The sequence below is a fragment of the Heterodontus francisci genome, chromosome 1 (assembly GCF_036365525.1).
Source record: "Heterodontus francisci isolate sHetFra1 chromosome 1, sHetFra1.hap1, whole genome shotgun sequence".
Taxonomy (NCBI): Eukaryota; Metazoa; Chordata; class Chondrichthyes; order Heterodontiformes; family Heterodontidae; genus Heterodontus; species Heterodontus francisci.
Genome location: NC_090371.1, coordinates 139,296,098 through 139,311,355, shown reverse-complemented (window position 1 = coordinate 139,311,355; position 15,258 = coordinate 139,296,098). Strand labels below are relative to the sequence as shown.

Here is a 15,258-nt window from a genome sequence, read left to right as displayed (position 1 = left end):
AATGGAGACGTGTGACCAGTGGTGTTCCACAGGGATCCGTGCTGGGACCACTGTTGTTTGTGATATACATTAATGATTTGGAGGAAAGTATAGGTGGTCTGATTAGCAAGTTTGCAGACGACACTAAGATTGGTGGAGTAGCAGATAGTGAAGGGGACTGTCAGAGAATACAGCAGAATATAGATAGATTGGAGAGTTGGGCAGAGAAATGGCAGCTGGAGTTCAATCAGGGCAAATGCGAGGTGATGCATTTTGGAAGATCCAATTCAAGAGTGAACTATACAGTAAATGGAAAAGTCCTGGGGAAAATTGATGTACAGAGAGATTTGGGTGTTCAGGTCCATTGTTCCCTGAAGGTGGCAACGCAGGACAATAGAGTGGTCAAGAAGGCATACGGCATGCTTTCCTTCATCGGACGGGGTATTGAGTACAAGAGTTGGCAGGTCATGTTACAGTTGTATAGGACTTTGGTTCGGCCACATTTGGAATACTGCGTGCAGTTCTGGTCGCCACATTACCAAAAGGATGTAGATGCTTTGGAGAGGGTGCAGAGGAGGTTCACCAGGATGTTGCCTGGTATGGAGGGGGCTAGCTATGAAGAGAGGTTGAATAGAATAGGATTATTTTCATTAGAAAGACGGAGGTTGAGGGGGGACCTGATTGAGGTGTACAAAATCATGAGAGGTATAGACAGGGTGGATAGCAAGAAGCTTTTTCCCAGAGTGGGGGATTCAATTACTAGGGGTCACGAGTTCAAAGTGAGAGGGGAAACGTTTAGGGGGGATATGCGTGGAAAGTTCTTTACACAGAGGGTGGTGGGTGCCTGGAACGCGTTGCCAGCGGAGGTGGTAGACGCAGGCATGATAGCGTCTTTTAAGATGTATCTAGACAGATACATGAATGAGCACGAAGCAAAGAGATACAGACCCTTAGAAAATAGGCGACATGTTTAGATAGAGGATCTGGATCGGCGCAGGCTTGGAGGGCCGAAGGGCCTGTTCCTGTGCTGTAATTTTCTTTGTTCTTTGTTCTAGTTACAAGTCTGTGGCTCCCAGGCTGATTTCCATTGTTTTACAAAAATAGGATGGCCAGCCAGGTCTGACATTTCCAGTTCCTGATGTATTCGGAGTGATAGGGCATTGGCATAAAACATCACCTGGGTGGAACACAAAGAGGAAAATTGGGTGCGGGGATTGCATAAGCAGAACAGAGCCTGCATGAGTACCCTTTCATGCAAACCAATGGATAGAAAATTGGCACGTTCTGTTACAAGCATTTGATTCTCTCTACCTGATTTTCATCTTTACATGCATCCAGGCTACACTTCATGCCCAAGTAGAATAGGAGGAAAAGCTGCCCCAACATGTATTCATTCCTATAGAAAAATATATCAGAGACGGGCACAGAATTGCTGAAGATTTTGTAAATCACAGCGGAGTATACCTTCCTCTGTGTAAAGTTAAAGAAAAATTATTTTATTAAACTGCCATTAGCTTATAATCCATTTAGTAAACATAAATTTACAAACAAAGCAAAATATGCCACAGAATTTTTTTTTGATTTAATAGAATAGAATTACGTAGAATTTTACAGCACAGAAACAGGCTATTCAGCCCAACAGGTCCATGCTTATGCTGCACACTAGCCTCCTCCCACCTCATTTCATCTCACCCTATAAACATATATTTCTATTCCTTTCAGGGTGTCCTCATACATGAACCACAAGAGTTAGCATTCTTTTTCTTTTCTTTTGGGCCTCCTTATCTCGAGAGACAATGGATACGCGCCTGGAGGTGGTCAGTGGTTTGTGAAGCAGCGCCTGGAGTGGCTATAAAGGCCAATTCTGGAGTGACAGGCTCTTCCACAGGTGCTGCAGAGAAATTTGTTTGTTGGGGCTGTTGCACAGTTGGCTCTCCCCTTGCGCCTCTGTCTTTTTTCCTGCCAACTACTAAGTCTCTTCGACTCGCCACAATTTAGCCCTGTCTTTATGGCTGCCCGCCAGCTCTGGCGAATGCTGGCAACTGACTCCCACGACTTGTGATCAATGTCACACGATTTCATGTCGCGTTTGCAGACGTCTTTATAACGGAGACATGGACGGCCGGTGGGTCTGATACCAGTGGCGAGCTCGCTGTACAATGTGTCTTTGGGGATCCTGCCATCTTCCATGCGGCTCACATGGCCAAGCCATCTCAAGAGTTAGCATGCAGGTACAGCAAGTAATTAGGAAGGCAAATTAATGTTGGTCTTTATTGCAAGTGGGATGGAATATAAACGTTGGCAAGTCTTTCTACAACTGTACAAGGAATTGGTTAGACCGCACCTAGAGTTTTAGTCTCCTTACTTGAGGAGGGATAAACTTGCATTGGAGGCAGTTCAAAGAAGGTTCACTGGGTTGATTCCTGGGATGAAAGGGTTATCTTATGAGGAAAGGTTGAGCAGGTTGGCCCTGTACTCATTGGAGTTTAGAAGAATGAGAGGTGATCTTATTGAAACAGAGACATAGAAAATAGGAACAGGAGTAGGCCATTCAGCCCTTCGAGCCTGATCATCCAAACTCAGTAACCTGTTCCCGCTTTCTCCCTGTATTCCTTGGTCCCATTAGCCCTAAGAACTATATCTAACTCTTTCTTGAATATATTTAATGATTTGGCCTCAACTGCTTTCCGTGGTAGCGAATTCCACAGGTTCACCACTCTCTGGGTGAAGAAATCCCTCCTCATCTCAGTACATATAAGATTCTGAGGGGGTTTGACAGGGTAGATGCAGAGAGGATATTTCCCCTAGTGGGAGAGTCAAGAAAGATGGGGCACAGTTTCAGAAATAGGGATCACCCATTTAAAATGGAGATGAGGAGGAATTTCTTCCCTTAAAGGGTCATGAATCTTTGGAACAAAAACAAGAAATGCTGGAATCACTCAGCAGGTCTGGCAGCATCTGTGGAAAGAGAAGCAGAGTTAATGTTTCGGGTCAGTGACCCTTCTTCGGAACTGACAAATATTAGAAAAGTCACAGATTATAAACAAGTGAGGTGGGGGTTGGGCAAGAGATAACAAAGGAGAAGGTGCAGATTGGACCAGGCCACATAGCTGACCAAAAGGTCACAGAGCAAAGGCAAACAATATGTTAATGGTGTTTTGAAAGACAAAGCATTAGTACAGATTAGGTGTGAATATACTGAATATAGAACATCAGCAAGTGCAAACCTGAAGAAAAACAACCTGAAAAAAACAGTGGGTAAGCAAACTGAACAAACTAAGATGAAATGAAATAAATGCAAAAAATGTAAAAAGGAATGCAAAAAAAAAAGGGAAGAAAAAATAACTAAAAATGACTAAAAATGAAAGTAAAGTGGGGGGCTGTCATGCTCTGAAATTATTGAACTCAATGTTCAGTCCGGCAGGCTGTAGTGTGCCTAATCGGTAGATGAGATGCTGTTCCTCGAGCTTGCGTTGATGTTCACTGGAACACTGCAGCAATCCCAGGACAGAGATGTGAGCATGAGAGCAGGGGGGAGTGTTGAAATGGCAAGCAACCGGAAGCTCAGGGTCCTGCTTGCGGACTGAGCGGAGATGTTCCGCAAAGCGGTCACCCAGTCTGCGCTTGGTCTCCCCAATGTAGAGGAGACCACACTGTGAGCAGCGAATACAGTATACTACATTGAAAGAAGTACAAGTAAATCGCTGCTTCACCTGAAAGGAGTGTTTGGGGCCTGGGATAGTGAGGAGAGAGGAGGTAAATGGGCAGGTATTACACCTCCTGCGATTGCAAGGGAAGGTGCCCTGGGACGGGGACGAGGTGGTGGGGGTAATGGAGGAGTGGACCAGGGTGTCGCGGAGGGAACGATCCCTTCGGATCTTTGGAATTCTCTTCTCCAGATAACAGTGGAGGCGGAGTTATTGAATATATTCAAGGCTGAGTTAGATAGGTTTTTGATTGACAAGGTATTCAAAGGTTATGGGGGCATGCAGGAAAATGGAGTTGAGGCCACAATCAGATCAGCCATAATCTAATTGAATGGCAAAAGAGGCTCGAGGGGCCGAATGACCTACTCCTGATCCTAGTTCTTATGTTCTCCATCATGTACTTATCTAGCTGCCCCTTAAATGCATCTATTTAATTCAACTCAACTATTCTTCATAGAATCATAGAGTCATTGAAAGTTTAAGGCACAGAAAGAGGCCACTTGACCCATCATGTCTGTGTCGGCCGAAAAACGATCCACCTATTCTGATCCCACCTTCCAGCATTTGCTCCATAGCCCTACAGATTACAGCACTTGAGGTGCATATCCAGACTCCTTTTGAATGAGTTGAGGGTCTCTGCCTCAACTACCCTTTCAGGCATTGACCCCCACCACCCTTTGGGTGAAAAAGTGTTTCCTCATCTCCCCTCTAATTTTTCTACCAACCACTTTAAATCTATGCCCCCTCATCACTGAGCTCTCTGCTAAGGTGAATAGACCCTTCACCTCCACTCTATCCAGGCTCCTCAAAATGTTGTACGTCTCAATCAAATCTCCCCTCAGCCTTCTCTGTTCCAAGGAGAACAACCCCAGCCTATCCAATCTTTCCTCATAGCTGCATTTTTCCAGTCCTGGCAACATCCTCGTAAGTCTCCTCTGTACCCTCTCTAGTGAAATTACATCCTTTCTGTAATGAGATGACCAGAACTGCACACAGTACTCAAGTTGTGACCTAACCAATGAGTTATACAGTTCCAGCATAACCTCCCTGCTCTTATATTCTATACCTTGGCTAATAAAGGAAAGGATTCCATATGCCTTTGTAACCACCTTATCGACCTGTCCTGCTACTCAGGACATTCACTCCAAGGTCCCTCACTTACTTTACACTTCTCAGTATTTTCCCACTTATCATGTATTCCTTTGCCTTGTTTGACCTCCCCAAATGCATCACCTTACACTTCTCCAGGTTAAATTCCATTTGCCACTTTTCTGCCCACCTGACCAGACCATCAATATCTTCCTGCAATCTACAGCTATCCTCTTCGTTACCTACGACATGGCCAATCTTTGTGTCATCTGCAAACTTCTTGATCATGCCCCCTACATTTACATCCAAATTGTTAATATATACCACAAAAAGCAGGGGACCCAGTACTGAGCCCTGCGGAATGCCACTGGAAACAGCCCTCGAGTCACAGAAACACCTGGCAACAGGTACCCTTTGTTTCCTGCCACTGAGCCAATTTTGTATCCACCATGTTGCATTTCCCTGGATCCCATGGGATTTTATTTTTTTAACCAGTCTGTCATGTAGGACCTTGTCAAAAGCCTTGCTAAAATCCATGTAGACCACATCAACTGCGCTACCCTCATCTATCTTCCTTGTTATTTCTTCAAAAAATTCGATCAAGTTGGTCAAACAAGATCTTCCCTTAACAAATCCATGCTGACTGTCCTTGATTAACCTGTGCCTTTCTAAGTGACAGTTTATCCAGTCTCTCAGAATAGATTCCAATAATTTGCCCACTACTGAGGTTAGACTGACTGGCCTGTAATTTTTCAGTCTATCCCTTTTTAAACATGGTGGCCAATTCCACATTCTCACCAGTCTCTAAGTTAAGACATTTCTCCTGAATTCTTTATTGGATTTATTGGTGACTATCTTTTATTTCTGGCCTCTAGATTTGGATTCCTCCACAAAGGTAAGCATATTCTCTACATCTACCCTAGTGAACCTCAATATAATTTTAAGGACCTCTATCAGGTCACCTCCCCGTGTTTATAAGTGCATAGGAGCACAGTAGCAAAATAAAAATATGAAGCTCTCCAAGTTTTCACACTCAGATTTTATTTATAATGACCAAAGTGGGATTGTACAAGCCCCATTCACAAAAATGTCATGAGTGGTGTTGACGTTACACACTGTTTAGGCTCATAAATTAGGACATTTTTCATTGGAACAAAGAAGGTTAAGGGATATCTCATGGACGTTTTTAAAATAATGAACGATTTTGAGGGGATAAATAATAAATGATTGTAACGACTGGTTTGGTGAGTTGATAACAACTGGTGATAAACTGAGAAATAATCTAAAATGAAAAGGGATTTGTTTTGATCCATCGGGTTATTTGTAGAATGAATTCTTTACCACAGGTGGCTGTTGAAACAGAGCCTATAACAGCATTTATAAAGAAAATGGATCAGTGTATGAAAAGAAAAAATATAACAGGGTGTGATAAATGGACAGAGGAGTAAGATTAGAGTAGGCAGTTCCAGTTGATGAGCTAGCACCAGCAGAGCAATGATGGGCTGAATGAACTGACTCTCTGCTGCATAGTTACTTAGGGGGTTAAATTGAATTGGGCGTCACCTGTGACACCTGTCGATTGAAATTCAGGCAGCATACCATCTTCATGCTGCCTGCCCATTTGAATGATTTCTGCATGCAGCAAGCACTAATCATGGATGCATAAATCAGCAGGGGGCCCAAAATCATAACTTCCTAGCTCTTTTTAAAGCTAGCCTGCACCTCTTGCATTGTGTCTGTACCGAGTGGTGGCGGTCATGCAAGAAGTAAATTGGACCTGGGGAACAGTGTAGAATAGCATAGCATTGGAGATAGTGGGCGGCAAGATTTTAGGATGCTGCAAAACAGGAGTGATGTCCTGTATCAATTGGGGACCAGGAGGCCCTCCAGACACACGCTCAAAAGGCAATGGAAGGAGATAGCCATGGAGGAAAATACCATGAGTCTAGCTCCGAGGACCTGCATACAGTGGCACAAGAAGTTCAATGACATCATGAGTGGTCAACGTCAATGAATGGATCTTTAACTCCAACAGTAGTCACCCACTGACTGCACACTAGCCTGAGCCACTGCTCAATTCACCATACAGCTATCACTCACCTACCAATAGCATTAATCAATCAGAATTCATATCTAATATTCATAGTTGCACTGCACCCTCACACACTTAGCACTGCGGCAAACCTCACACCCACATCTCAGCTTCCACACACTGCTAGCTATTTAACTATGACAGCCACATCACCCAAATAGATTGCACCACACCCACTGACATACTTCGCTCTCTCTTGAAGGACATCGTAGTGCATTACCAGAGGCGGCAGGAACCAACCAGAGTGGAACAGGTGACCTATTTGTTCAAACCCCCATGGAAGAGACGATGTTTTTTTCTATTCATTCTGGGGATCTGAGTGTCACTGGCCAGGCCAGCATTTATTGCCCAACCCTAATTGCCCTTGAGAAGGTGGTGGTGAGCTGTCTTTTATTTTTTATAGAGATAAAGCACTGAAACAGGCCCTTCGGCCCACCAAGTCTGTGCCGACCAACAACCCGCCATTTATACTAACCCTACAGTAATCCATATTCCCTACCACCTAACTACACTAGAGGCAATTTACAACAGCCAATTTACCTATCACCTGCATGTCTTTGGCTGTGGGAGGAAACCGGAGCGCCCGGCGAAAACCCACGCAGTCACAGAGAGAACTTGCAAACTCCGCACAGGCAGTACCCAGAATCGAACCCGGGTCCCTGGAGCTGTGAGGCTGTAGTGCTAACCACTGCGCCACTGTGCTGCTGCAGTCCTTGGGGTGTAGGTACACCCACTGTGCTGTTAGGTGGTAGAGGTCACAGATTTGGAAGGTGCTGTTGAAGGAACCTTGGTGCGTTGCTGCAGTGCATTTTTAGATGGTACACAATGCGGCCACTGTGCGTCAGTGGTGAAGGGAGTGAATGTTTAAGGCGGTGGATGGGGTGCCAATCAAGTGGGCTGCTTTGTCCTGGATGGTGTCGAGCTTCTTGAGTGTTAATGGAGCTGCACCCATCAAGGCAAGTAGAGAGTATTCCATCACACTCCTGACGTGAGCCTTGTAGATGGTGGACAGGCGTTGGGGCAACAGGAGGTGAGTTACTCACTGCAGAATTCCTAGCCTCTGACCTGCTGTTATAACCACAGTATTTCTGTGGCTGGTCCAGTACAGTTTCTGGTCAATGGTGACCCCTAGGATGTTGATACTGGGGGATTCAGTGATGGTAATTCCCAGTGAACGTCAAAGGGAGATGGTTAGATTCTCTGTTGTCTGAGATGGTCATTGCCTAGCAATTGTGTGGCGTGAATGTTACTTGCCACTTATCAGACCAAGCCTGAATGTTGTCCAGGTCTTGCTGCATATGGACTTGGGCTGCTTCAGTATCTAAGGAGTCACAAATCATCAACAAACATCCCCACTTCTGACCTTATGATGGAGGGAAGATCATTGAGGAAGCAGCTGAAGATGGTTGGACCTAGGACACTATCCTGATGAATTCCTGCAGTTATGTCCTGGGACTGAGATGATTGATCTCCAACAACTACACCCATCTTCCTTTGTGCTAGGTATGACTTCAACCAGCAGAGAGTTTTCCCCCCGATTCCCATTCCCAGTTTTGCTAGGGCTCCTTGATGCCATACTCAGTCAAATGCTGCCTTGATGTCAAGGACAGTCACTCTCACCTCACCTTTGGAGTTCAGCTCTTTTGTCCATGTTTGGACTAAGGCTGTAATGAGGTCTGGAACTGAGTGGCCCTGGTGAAACCCAAAGTGAGCATCAGTGAGCAGGTTATAGCTGAGCAAGTGTCACTTGATATCATTGTCGATGACCCCTTCCATCACTTTGCTGATGATCGAGAGTAGACTGATAGTGCAGTAATTGGCCGGGTTGGATATATCCTGATTTTTGTGCACAGAACATACTTGGGCAATTTTCCACATTGCCGAGTAGATGCCAGTGTTGTAGCTGCCCTGGAACAGCTTGGCTAGGGGCGCGGCTAGTTCTGGAGCACAAGTCTTCAGTACTATTGCTGGAATATTGTCAGAGCCCGTAGCCTTTGCAGTATCCAGTGCCTTCAGCTGTTTCCTGATATCGCTGGAGTGAATTGGATTAGCTGAAGACTAGCATCTGTGATGCTGGGGACCTCAGGAGGAGGCCGAGATGGATCATCCACTCGGCACTTCTGGCTGAAGATGAATGCAAATGCTTCAGCCTTGTCTTTTGCACTGATGTGCTGGGCTCCCCCATCGTTGAGGATGGGGATGTTTGTGGGGCTTCCTCCTCCTGTCAGTTGTTTAATTGTCCACCACCATTCACGACTGGATGTGGCAGGACTGCAGAGCTTAGATCTGATCCGTTAGTTATGGGATCGGTTAGCCCTGTCTTATTGCAGGTTGCTTCCACTGTTTGGCATGCAAGTAGTCCTGGGTTGTAGCTTCACCAGGCTGACACCTCATTTTTAGGTATGTCTGGTTCTGCTCCTGGCATGCCCTCCTGCACTCATCATTGAACCAGTGTTGGTCTCCTGGCTTGATGGTAATGGTAGAGTGGGGGATATGCCGGGCCATGAGGTTACAGATTATGGTTGAATACAATTCTGCTGCTGCTGATGGCCCACAGGACCTCATGGATGCCCCGTTTTGAGTTGCTAGATCTGTTCGAAATCTATCCCATTTAGCACGGTGGTAGTGCCACACAACACAACGGTGGGTACCCTCAGTGTGAAGACAGGACTTCGTCTCCACAAGGACTGTGTGGTGGTCACTCCTACCAATACTGTCATGGACAGTTGCATCTGAAACAGGTACATTGGTGAGGATGAGGTCAAATAGGTTTTTCACTCTTGTTGGTTCTCTCACCACCTGTCGCAGACCCAGTCTAGCAGCTATGTCCTTTAGGACTCGGCTAGCTCTGTCTGTAGTGGTGCTACTGAGCCACTGTTGGTGATGGACATTGAAGTCCCCCACCCAGAGTACACTTTGTGCCCTTGCTACCCTCAGTGCTTCTTCCAATTGATGTTCAACATGGAGAAATATTGATTCATCAGCAGAAGGGAGGCTAGCCATTATTGGAATGGCAATTGCTGAGGCTGTTTCCAGTGGTGGGGCTGAAACCTTGAAAATGATGGTACCCTAGTACCTAATCACATCGGACACCCACAATCTCTTCTGAATTACAAGCTGCAGATGGTATAAGTAGCACCTTATACTTTGCTGCCTCCCCTAACCATAGCATTATGGTTGTGCCTTTCTCTTTTCAGACGTCCAAAAAGTGCAGGCAGTGGAGGAAAAGCAAGAAAACAGTGATGGTAAAGACAAACTGTCACTCGATTTCAAACTTGCAGCGAACAACACTGGGTTGAATTTAGTGGAAATGGCAGGGTCCCAACGCCAGGCCGAAAAGGCAAGGGGAACTGCCATTTGGCCTTTCAGAGCTCCCCGGCACATTTCAACAGTGCTCGGGAACTTAACTTCCCGGCACCAGGACCCTGTCCCTTTAAGGATGGGGGCGCTGCCTCCAAGAGCTGGAAGGGGGCTGGCAGCTCAGTAGTAGCAGCAGTGCTACTGGGAGCAGTGGACACTGCCAGTACTGCACGAGGCCTGAGACCAGGCCCAGCACTGGAGTCATGGACCTCAGGTAAGTGTGACGGGGTTGCCAGGGCCAGTCGGACTGACCCCGGTGAGGGATGGCAGTGGGGTGGGGGGGGGGGGGAGGGGGGGAAGGCTGGTCATTGAGGGTTGTGGGGGGGGGGGGTTAGCCGAAGAGCGGTCTTTCCCATCGAGGACCCTCACTGGGCTACAGATTGCCCACAGAGGAGGGCACACCCCCCCAAACCTGCAGGGAGGCCTCTTTGTTTTACTGCATGACTATTAATTGGCCACTTAAGGACCTCAGTTAGCCCCTGGGCAGGGAGGCTGTCTTCGGCCTTTCCCATTCCCGACTTAATTGCAGGGTGACTGGATGTCGCCTGGCCCTCCATCCCCTGCCTTCTGTCACTGTTCTATGGGTCCCCCCACCTCCCAGCCCATTTCTAGGGGCCAATTAAATTCCACCTACTGTGTGCAATTCAGAGGATAGATTAGAGGTGGGATCTGCACATGGTGAGACACAGAGCACAAGTGGCCTGCAGCCAGGACAAGAGGCAAGGATGGCATATGTGCCAGTGCACCAGTGGATGAGGTCGCACACAAGTTCTGCTGCAGGAGATTCAGATGAACAATTCAATGCAGCCTACAGAAGGCAGCTGATGGCTATGAACAATGAAATGCTTGATGCATTGGGAAGCCTGCCTGAAAGCTTGTGTTCCATGCCGAGGAGCATGGAGAATACAGCACCAACTTGGCACAGAGTTTTGCACAGAGCTTGGAGCCCGCCCTTTCCAACATAGAAGTCGTGGCCAACTCCATTAGCATACTTGTAGACCCAACCATGATGCAGCGTCTGATGGCCGATGTCTCAGCTTCCATTGCAGCACAAGCAGAAGCCCAGCCAATGGCTTAGTGAAAGCTCAGACTTCAGGCATGCAAGCTCAGAATGCTGCCATCTGTCGATACCAGTGTTCAAAGAGGCTTGCAGGCTCTCATAGCAGTCCAGCAATCTGTCCCCCAACACATTGCTAGGATTGCTGAGGTGCAGCCCTGAGGAAGCAGCTGTAGCTCCATGGAGCACAAATCTGTTGTCCTTTCTCAGGATGACAATATTCAAGCTCCCACCTCTGCCTCTCTGCCAGTCCCCTTGCTGTTGCCCTGTCAGCCAGTCAGCCCAGACTGCTGCTGCCCAAGACAAAATGGTGCAATCTGAAGCCGGGTCTTCTCAGCTGCTTGAGGTTGTCTTCCAAGGCCATCTGCAGTCTCCTACACTGAAATTCAGCAGCCTTCCACCAGCCATGCTGCAGCCACTGGGGTAGCACAGCGTCGGAGCACTAGGATAGGCAAAGGCTTACAGAAGACAGGCACTAAGGGAATGCACAAGGGTGTTTAGTTTACGTTTACGTGCAACATGGCATAATTTCATTTCTAAATTTGGTTTAGAATGTTTATTTTGTGCTGGATTTTATTTTTACGTTGTGGCCAAGATGATGATGTAATGATCAGTGTATTTATACCTGTCACCTCAACTCACCTGTGGTGGTGAGTTCCACATTCTAATCACTCTCAGGATAAAGATCTTTCTCCTGAATTTAAGGTTGAATTTACTCGTGATTATCTTATATTTATCGTCTGCAGTGAATGTCTATGATCCGAAAGAGCAAATTATTGCATATGGGTAATAAATAATCACTTGGCATAGAGGAAAGTCAGGAGGGGAGGATCACACACCTATAACAGAGTTACCCTGTATTTAAATGGTGGTCAGAATGCCTAGTCCTACAAACTTGAAAACTGTTGTGGGTGCAGAGATTGTGGTGTTTGTAGCATGGACTTTACCTAAGGTTAACCCCCTCTCTCACCAATATTACCAATTTGTTTGACTTATGTGTATTATGAAAGCTCTTGCCCACACAGCTGACTAGACAATGGAATTGTTACACTAGGGCAGGAGTTTGGGTCGGGACCCAGGTGTCTGGGTCAAATGGGGGTCCCGAACCGTGTGGAGAACAGACACTCGGCAGTGATTGTCCCTGAATGGACTAATTAGTGGCCAGAGGGCATGCCCACTGTCCAATTAAAGATGGCAGGCAGGTTCTGAAAGCTGAACAGCAAATGGGAGGCTTGAAAGGAGCTGCAGCCTGCCATTCAGACAAGAGAGAGAGAGAGAGGGTGCCTGGGAGGGTGCCCTCCCAGCAACTTTTAAAGTAAAAAATGGCCACAGCTGCCAGACCACAATCATGGAGGGTGAACCCCTGCATAGTAGGTGGGAAGGTAGCTGGCCTGTTCCCAATGCTGCGGGGGTTACCGCAGCCGACTGGGAAATTCCAGTTGGCCTCTGTTAATTGGCCATGAACTTACCTGAATTGACTATCCGCTGCTTGCAGGCAGGTAGCCCTTCCACCCCCCAATCCCATTTCCAGGAAAATGACCCAAGGGTGGGATGTTGCCAGCAAACCGGCATGCTGGCTGACGGCAGGAATTTTCATGCCTGCTTGCCTTTATACTCATGTCCATATTGGGGTGAAAATTCTGTCCTACATTCGCAGCTGGCAATCATTTAAATAGCTTGAGATTTCTTATCTGGGAGAGCAGCGTCAGGGTTTGTGCTGCAAATCAGCAGGAAAATGGAGGCTTTTTACCCATTGTACTGTCCATTGAGAAGCCTTCAGTCATTTTAAGGGCAGATCTCTGTGGGTAGAAGCGGGAGGGTCCAATAGCTCATAGAACTACTGCATGAACTCCATAACTCTGCCCGTCATCTAGAGTACGCTGCCTAAAATGTTGAGGCCTGCCAGTTCTTCTAAGAACTCCTTTTTCAAGGAAACAACTGCTCTTTTAAGAGCAAATTCACATTTAGAATGTAAAACCATAAAAATCATCTTTCTACGTGACACCGCTCTCACCATGAAAACCTTCAAATAACTAAGGATGAGTATATGTATCAATTTTCCTTAGCAGCTTTGTGGTGAATATGGATGTCAATTTCCTGCCTATTTCATGTTATACATGTATCAGTTCTTGGTCACAGTGTATCTGGGAGAGGGATATGTCCCTATTTTCTGCTGAGAATATATGTCTAAAATCCTGACCAGGAAGGGATAATTGCACAGTATTAATTTGGCTTCAAAGTATTGACTTGACAACCACATGCACGTTTTCAACCACTGAACCCAAACCTGGAAGTAAAAAATATTCAAACCTGATGCTCAGAAAGTTATACTTAATGGTGGTGAAAAGTTAATAGAATTCACGTTATTTCTGTTATGTATTCCCAGAAATTACTCTCTATGCTGCCAGCTGAAGGAAGAAATAGCTGAGGTCAGTGACAGTTCTTTCTAATTTGTATATTTCTTATCTTCATATCTTTACTTTAAGATAAACAGAAAAATTGCAGCTTTGCCAAAGTTCAGTATTTTCCAACGAACAGGAAACCAAATTCAGCCAGGTACACAAAAGAAAATAAATTCTTGCCACATTGTTAAAGAAACCAATTACCTTTCTGGACTGTAAACTTCATCACTAAGGCAATTTGAAATGCCTTAGCAAGTTTCAACTCAGCTGGGAGAGTTTAGCTGGAGGGTGTTACCATAGTTAAACATTGTTAAGAGCAGGTGCAGAGTGCAAAGGGTGGAGGACAGGGCGTGGAGGAGTGAAAGGCAGAAAATAAGCATCTAACTGCAAGGCAACAGACACAGCTAATCAAACACAGAACTGGAAAAAATCATAGATTAAATTATGACTGCTTTGCTGAAACATTTGCCAAAGAACAGAATCTGTCTTTCATTATTGACAAAAAAGGATTAAAAAACATATGGAACATTTATCATTTCAATCCATTTTTTAACAATCACCAGGTAATTTAAAACTGTCAACATCAATCAAATAGTAATCAATGTGAATACATGCTGATTTAGAAATGGGATCAATGCTGACTAGTGCCAGGGTTGATTTGGCATTGAATGCTGTGGGTTGCGATTGGGGGTATATTTGCCCCAGTTGTAGTTATTGTTACTCAGAATTCTCCATAAACTGTAGCAGAAAACCACAAAGTATCCAAAACCATTAGGACCATTACTAGAATGTCGAAGTTGTTAAAATAATTCAGAATTGTGTTGTGACAAGAATGCTCCATTTGCAGCATTCAGTCATAATTGCAGTAAGATTAAATACCATTAAACAGGCAGTCTCTGCATTCACCATATTTTGAGAAAATGGAAAGGCTTATTTTAAATGAAATGTTTGCTTTTGTTCCTGATATTGTGCCCTATAAACAAGATGGACTAGAAGGAGGATTTAGAGGATGAGATAACATGCTTTAGAAAGGAAGATATACTGGCTACTATGGCCCTGTGTTCTGGAATTCTCTCCCAAAACTATTTCACCTCACTACCTCCCTCCCTAGCTTTAAACGCTTCCTTAAAACCTGGTTTGTTAACATTGATTTAGGATTCCAAGCACACCACCCCCTCCTGCCCCAAATTCATGCTCTGCTATAGTTATTCATTGCCAGAAATGGCTGAACCGTGAGGTGTCATCTTGCTTCAGCCAAGACCACCCAATGCTCCAGGATCATCCTGGAAACCAAGGACCACCCAAGGCTCCTTTTCTCCATGGTTAGCAGCCTCCTATTCCCTGCCCCTCCCACCCACACCAAGTGCGAAGACGTAATTGATTTCTTCATCTCTAAGATTGAGGTCATCTATACAGCTATCTCTGCTGCTATCTCCCTTTCCTTTCCTTCTTATTCCTGACCTTCCCCAGTCTCCTGCATACTGTAGCTCTGATCTCCTGGCACTTTGTAGGTTCTGTGCCATCTTCCTTCATCTTCAGGCTCATTTGTTCCATGAGGCCCGCTTTTTCTCC

General features: G+C 45.7%; 1 long non-coding RNA gene across 1 annotated transcript in view; it reads right to left on the bottom strand.

The window, feature by feature from the left end:
- Nucleotides 1-13,973, bottom strand: part of LOC137345585 (uncharacterized) — a 37,186-nt gene extending 23,213 nt beyond the window's left edge. The window contains exons 1-2 of the long non-coding RNA XR_010968577.1: nt 13,891-13,973; nt 928-1,156 (exon numbers count right to left, since the gene is read on the bottom strand). This is a non-coding gene — a long non-coding RNA (uncharacterized lncRNA). The remainder of the gene's footprint in view (nt 1-927; nt 1,157-13,890) is intronic.
- Between the last annotated feature and the right edge of the window lie 1,285 nt (nt 13,974-15,258).